The sequence below is a fragment of the Pipra filicauda genome, unplaced genomic scaffold, assembly GCF_003945595.2.
Source record: "Pipra filicauda isolate LSUMZ 115617 unplaced genomic scaffold, ASM394559v2 scaffold105_size2325265_pilon, whole genome shotgun sequence".
In the NCBI taxonomy this organism is placed as follows: Eukaryota; Metazoa; Chordata; class Aves; order Passeriformes; family Pipridae; genus Pipra; species Pipra filicauda.
Genome location: NW_024103496.1, coordinates 989,770 through 997,395, shown reverse-complemented (window position 1 = coordinate 997,395; position 7,626 = coordinate 989,770).

Here is a 7,626-nt window from a genome sequence, read left to right as displayed (position 1 = left end):
TCCAAGAGACAATAAAATGCAGTTTAAAGCATTTTAAACTTGACAATAGAGCTCAGAATCTATTAAAACAATCAGAACAAGGCAACCAATCCCAAATATAAAGGTATAAATAATTCTCTAGGGCAGATTATATCAGCTTATTATTCTGCTGTGATATTGGCATCACAGTTCTCTAAGATTTTCTGTGTTTGTGACAAGCACATTTGTGTTTTGCTTCTCATTTTTGGTCTGTTCTGTAGCCAATGACTGTTTCTTTCCAGATGCATGACATTCACAGTCCTTACTCTTCTTATTTATCCGCGTGTGAAAACACCGGTCCATGGATATTTTTTCCTCAAAGAATTACTGACAATGTTCTTACTTTAGTGATCAAACATTCCTATTTCTGTGTTCTTGCAACTTCTGCTTCCTACAATAACTCAGTTTGATGGTGATGGGATGGAGTTTAATTAAGAGCTTCTAATATTCATTGTGAATATATGGGGCTGAACAGGCAGTCTTCCTCAACTTTTAATTTTTTCTGTGTGAAACTCCTACTAACAATGAAGCAGCTGTTCTTTTAAAGGGAACTATTTTTCACACACGTTGCATTGGGAGCTCTTGTGATCAATTTATAGTGAAGGTGTAAATGTTCTGTTTGGTTCAGGAGCCTTAATGACACTTTGCAAATCTGTTGTTTTTAATTCGCGTAAATTATTTTATCTACACAAATCTATTGGTTTACATGTGGAATAATCAGTGTCTCTAAACCAAAGCAAGTACCTTTGTTTTGGCACAAAATGCTAGTCATATATTCCACTTATTCCCTGCTACAGTTATAAATGGTAAATGGCAGGCCTTTTAAGAAATTCCCCTGTGGTGCAGCTAGCAGGAGATTGCTCAATTGTATAATAATAAAATCTGACCAGATGGTGATGAGGCTGGGTACTAAATGTTTTTTAAACTCTCCTGCTAGGTTTTCTCATTTAAAAGAGGAGAAATTCCACTTTAAGGCCTACATGATTTCAAAGACACCTTGCTATGAGGCATACAACATTGCCTATTCTGCCACATTGTGCAGTACTTCCCATTTTCAGGCAATGTAGAGAGGGTCATGACTTAAAAAGTCAGTATGTTGTCAAGAAGAAGAAAAGTTAGGGAACACATAAAAATTAGATACGGAAAGCAGATGGTAAGTACCCTATTTATGAGAACTTCATCTTTGTCCACCTGCAAAATGTCACAGCTTGAGAGCAAAATACCAAAGTTGGAGGAAGGAGACAGGGTGGTCAGCTCACAAACAGAAGGCATACGCTGAGGTGTTCCATGGAGGTACCTACAGGGGAATTGTAGCCTCCTACAGGGAGTCAGGTGTGTCTGTTCCAAGTGTAGTCACTGGAGATGAAATCAGTACAATCAGTGAAGATGAGAGAGCTCTTAACCTCATGAGCTATGCAAGCAGGAACCACTGACTGTATGGACTGGGATCACCATCAGCAGAGATGGGAGCTTAAATACCTAGTGCACATTGCAAATAACTTCTGCACCTAAATGTGACTTGTTAATCACACAACTGTCTCTTATCCGTCATTCCTTATTAGTCTGTACAGGGGCAATTCTGGTAAATTTTGGAATTGTACAGTTCTCATACAAAAATTTCTTGCAAGTCAGGCTTGCCTCTGAACTGAATCAAAAGTTTGTCACCTCAGATCCTTGAGGTAGCAGGTTCTGTCTACCGTACCTGTATTATTTTAAATCAGGATTTTTTCTCAGTATCAGAAGTTAGTTAGTTGAAATGCTACTGTTTATAGCATGCTTCAGTATATCTCCTACTGAGTACAAGATACATTCTATATTAGAATCCTTATGAGCCTCTTTCAATCCATCTATAGAATTGAAGGCTTTAAAAATCAATAAAAATCTACTTGCCTTAAGTTAGCACTTACCTAGAACATGAAGGTTACCTCTGAAATATTTTAAAATTGTTTGGCTACTTCAGGTATTTTCATTGAGGCAATCCAACCTGTACCAAAGAAACGAAGGTAAAAAAAGAACAAATAAGCAACTAGCTCATGTGGAAATCTATTGTATTTTGGCAGGGAGCTGGGATGAATGAGATTTCTCATGATGAAATAACTAGAAAATCTATATGTTCAACACCTATGTCAATCTCTGAATAAGAATAAGAGAAAGTGTGTGTTTTGGGTGGCACTTCATGCAAACTTGGGTTTGTACTTCACGTATCATACATTTAATGAAGCACACCATTACAAGGATTTCATAACACAGATTATTTTAATTTCCTGGTTAGTTTGTTCTGTTCTCTTCAGTGTCTAATACTTACAGTCTGAATGACTGAGAACTGGAGTGTGAGGTCTGACACTGGCAGCTTGACTGAGAATTGAGTCTTCTTTAAGTTGATGGACATATGGGTACTCATATCTCTGAAAAACAAGATGAATTGCTGTAGTCACATAGAACAAAAAAATTTTGACCACAATCTTTAGTACTCATTCAGTTAATTTTTGTTCAATAACTATGGCAGTTTCACATCTGGCCTTGTTTCTCAGATTATTTTGTCATCTGACAGTGGGTAGGATGCCATCTTTTAAGCTTCTATTTTATATGGGCAGCAACTAATATAATAAAGGAGATTTTGCTTCTCCATGTAGCAACTCAGGTTGGGATTTAGAATTTTACTATTTTTTAAGAAAAGAAAAGCCCTTCTGTGCTCCTCTGGAGAGCATAGGCAGCGGAGAACGCAGCTGGTTTATTGGCTTGGCAGGTGAGTCATTAGTTTCCAAATCAGCACGTTTTTTCTGACAGCTGCCTGCCTGCCCCAGAGGAAGAGCAGGCTGGGCACCATGTGCTGCCAAGGCTCCTAGCATCCCTCTGGAGCTTGGCTGTCCATGGGTGCCTGAGTCTGGAGCTGTGCCTTGGTGGATGTAACCCCCTGCTGCTGACAGCTCAGTCAGCTCAGTCGGCACCCAGGTGAAGGATGCTGCAGCCTCACCAGCTGCAGTGTGCCATGAGCGGGCTAGAGGGCAGGGCAGGGCTTAGGTGCAGCTTTGCATGTGCTGGGGAGAGAGGAAGAGCTGTGCTATTGTTCTCTGAAACCAGGACAGTTATTTTTTAATAAAATTTTAAAAAAATTATTTTTATAAATTATTCCTGTCTTCTTGTGACTCTGGAAGTTCTGATGTGATTTGGTGAGATTAGAGATTTTTTCTTGTGGCAGGAATTTAGTTTATTATTTGCTGTAAGCTCTGGCCTTTGCTCAGAGCAGTACCTTCAGTATCCCTACAACTTATTAATCACAAATATCTCAAAAATAATTCCTTCTTCTTCAGAGTTGTCATTCTTGTGTTTTACTTACATTCAGAGAGCCTATCCTACCAAAACCACAATTTTTTAATGCCATACCTCTACTCTGGCAGTCTTTTTTCAGCATCTGTTAAGTGCTGAATAAAAAAAAAAAGGCCTATGACCCTTAATTGTGGATTTTTTTTTTTTTGTGGCATAATTTAATGTCTGCTTTCTTTTCTTTGCTGTAATCTCATTTATCCACTTTTATATTTCATGCGTTATAAAAATTGCACCAGCTGGTACATCTTCTGAAATGACATGTACTGATTAAAGGACTTGCTGACCTACCAGCCACTAAATAATTATATCCTCAGCTGGGGAAATTGCACCAGAAAAAGATGCTCCTCAGAGTGAGATTCAGACAACTTACTGAATACTTTTATATCTCTTTATGTATATATTTGGTGTGACAGACTAGTAACTAAGGTTTTAAGTTAAAGCAAACCCAGATCTTCTGTATTCCAGGGAAGAACTGAGTTACCAGATGAGAAATACCTTTTCTGCCAGAGAGAAGCAACAAATAAAATGAAGCTGTGCACAGTCCTGAAACTGTTCCTATGGAAAGAAGTGACTGTCCTAACCTGTACATCATTTGTCTCTGCAATACAGAAAGAGCAGTTTGAAAAATCAAGAACTGTTTGGTGGGTTTGCATGAGTATGTTTAATTAAGCTGTTTGAAGTGAGAAAAGCTACTTAGGGGCTTATTGTCAGCTAAGAAACAGAAAGACATGTTAATGGGATGCAGGTTAAGTGAGGATACTGTGGTAGTCTTCAATGTTTCATGCAGTTTTGCTAAAAACTAAAATAAGCAAAGCTGAAGAGATTAACCAGGGCATTTAGAAGCAAGCGTTGCCTAATAGAAGTTATTAGTTCAGCTGGGAGAAGCATGGTGAACCAGGCAAGGCAAGACAGCTTAGGTTTGCTATTCAGGAGTGTGGAAGCCATTTTTGCATGAAAGGGAAGCAGTCAACTGGCCTTATCAGTTGCCTCCCCAAAAGAGGACTGTAAAATTGTCATATCTTTGGTATGAGATAATGTGTTTTTCTATCACAGTGGATGCATTCCTTGTTTATCTACATTTTTGGTGTTTTTCTTTTCTCTTAGTAATGTAATATGGTTTGGTAAGCCAGCTGATTCATGTTAGATTAGTTTCTTGAGCATCAGAATGTTTACTTGAATTTTTCCAGCATAATGGATGGAGTTTTTAATCAATGTCCCATTAGTGACTCTTTCAAATTTGAACATGTTCCTTCCATTATGTTCCTGGTAGAAAGGTTGCAGGTACATTAATCCAGTTTTTATACTCTAAATTTTGAGATAGAATCAGCTCTAGGTACACAAAGGATTATTTTGTACAAACTCATGCCAAGGATTCTTTTGCAGAGCCACAAGAAATCTACTTCTAAAATAGTGAAAAGAAACAAAAGAAAATCCTCTTCCACTATTCCAACCCTCAGATAATTGTCAGGACCCTGTCAAAGTACTTCACAACCCCATTCAATGCTGCAGACTTGGGGATGAGTGTCTGGAAAGCTGTCTGATAGAAAATGACCTGGGGTGCTGCTTGACAGGCAGCTGAACATGTGCCACCAGTGTGTGTTCAGGTGGCCAAGATGGCCACTGGCATCCTGGCCTGTATCAGGAATAGTGTGGCCAACAGGACCAGGGCAGTGATTGTCCCCCTGTACTGGGCCCAGGTGAGGCCACACCTCAAATCTGGTGTTCAGTTTTGGCCCCCTTGCTACAAGAAAGACATTGAAGTGCAGGAACTAGTACAAAGAAGGGCAACAAAGCTAGGGAAGGGTCTGGAGCACAAGTCCTGTGAGGAGCAGCTGAGGGAGATTGTGGTGTTTAGGTTGGAGAACAAGAGGCTCAGGGAGACCTTATTGCTCCCTACAACTACCTGAAAGGAGGCTGTAGTGAGGTGGGGGGCTGGTCTCTTCTCTCAGGTAACAAGCAAAAGGATGAGAGGACATGGCCTCAAGTTGCACTAGAGGAGGTTTAGATTGGATATTAAAAAAAAAGTCTTCACTGAAAGAGTTGTCAAGCATTGGAACAGGCTGCTTGGGGAAGTGGTGAAATCACTATCCCTGGAGATTTAAAAGATGTGTAGATGTGGTGCTTGGGAACATAATTTAGTGGGGGACTTGGCAGTGTTGGGTGAAAAATCTTAAAGGTCTTTTCCAACTGAAACAATTCTATGATTCTATAATTTTATAATGCAACTTAAGGTCATGGGATACAGCCTAGTATTCCTCAGTGATGCAAATTAAGGAACTGTTTTGCAGGTGGCCATATGCTTGGAAAAGCACTTATGTTCCTAGTCCTACAAATAAACTTCCACTGCTTTGTAAAACCTTTGAATAAGATTCGTTGAACTCAGAGCGAGGAGCTGTGACAGAATTCAACATGTCCAACAGGTGCACCGAAGGGATCTCAAATGGTGAGGACCAGAGTTCCGGGAGAGAAATCATGCATTGTTGTCTGTTAAAACTGTCATTGTGAAGGTGAAAAAAATGTAATTTTGGAGCTATAGAAGAGGCTGGAATGTGAAGTGTCACCATCAGCTGGTGAACACAAGGAGGAAGGTGGAGAGAGAGGTGTAGCCAAGGTGGGAGAAAATATGTGGGACTAGTAACTGTTTTTCATATCTGTTTATAGAAGTGGCCAAGGGGCCTTGCCTGGAAGAGCTTTCTGGAAAACAGTGTCTTTCAAGGGTGAGGCTGCTGTGGGAACTGGGGGAAGGCTGCAAATGCAAATACAAGGCTGACATCCTGCTTTGGGTACTGGCATATCAAATGAAGATCACTGTTTAAGTCCTTTTCTTGAAGACTGAGATTTCAAACCCTGATGCTGCTTTCAGTGTGATAAGTAGAAGTGTAGAGTCTTCTTGTCTGAAGTGAATGGAGCTGAGAATCTTGTCTACTGTAAGCCATTTCAGATTTCAGTACCTGACATGACACTAAGCAATCTGTCAGTGGAAAGTCACCCAATTTTCTAAGGTTTTGGCAGATTTCTATTAAACTGAGCAAGGTGCCAGAAAGCATTTGGATTTCAGCTAACTTGCAAAGTCTGATGAAGGTATGTTTTAACAACAAATTTATCCCAAGAGCTTTTGTGGCTTTAGTTTTTGTGTGGATTTAAGATGCAGCCTGCTAAATAGTTCATGGTAGTAGTCTTATAAGTGCTTCTTGGGAAAGTTTCAGCAGACAGCACTCAAGAAGACCTATTTTAGCATAATTCATGAAAATAGTAACAGATATTAAATGTTGAACAATTTCAATTAACTAATCATTGAGAAAACTTTCTGAGACCAGAGTACAGACCCAGCTTCACAGTTACTGAGATTCTTCTTGCAGGAAAACATATTTAGGGCAGTTTAGATAGCAGCCTGATTTAAATTCCTCTTATTTATTTAATGGTGTAATTTGGAACTAGCTAGGACTTAGTACATTTTTTGAAGTAATCTTTGAGCAAAAGTCTAGCTATGATTAGTGAAGGCTCAGAGAGGACGTAGTTATCTGTTGGGTCTGGTTTTATCCATCTTTGAAAAGAGGAAAAGACTCTTTTTGTCATCTATTAGTTGTATTGCTGCTTGGAGGGATGGAGATGGGCAAAAAGATTTTTTCCTTTAGTTATTTCTGAGAGGGGAAAACCTGAGGTGTTAAGGGCTTCAAGGGAAAAGCAATGGGGAATAGAAATGCAAGTTTCAGGAGATGTGTCTATCATAGCGCACGCAAAAACATTTTAAGAAAGAAAAGGCAGAAACTATTTTTAGGCAGAGGGTCCATTTTTGGTATCCAATATTGAGGAAACAGAGGTAAATATTGCTTATATTGAACAATTTAAATTGGGAATACCTGAAAAAAAGAAGTGCTTGCTGTGACAGACAGAGCAACATCTAATAACCTGAAAACCAGCAGCTGAAAATGAGCAGATGGAAAAGTCCTGATGCATCTTTTGGTGCCGCTTATAGATGTTTCAGAGAGAATAATATTTATATTTTGGAACATTGATTTGAGGAAAGACAAAAAGATCAGAAGGACACTAGAAGATCTATGCTTTTAAGCTGATGTGCTTATTATCACAGTGCCCTGATAGTATCTGAAATCCTCAGTGTCTATGCCCTGGTCCATTTGTACATAATTTCTTTCATCTGCCGTAACCTTCAAGAAAAACATATATTATAATAAAATTATACGTTATAGGCAAAACAGAAACATAATCACCAGTAGTTGAAATAAAGTCTTCTATGCCTGTGTCTGAAAATAAGTGTAGGAA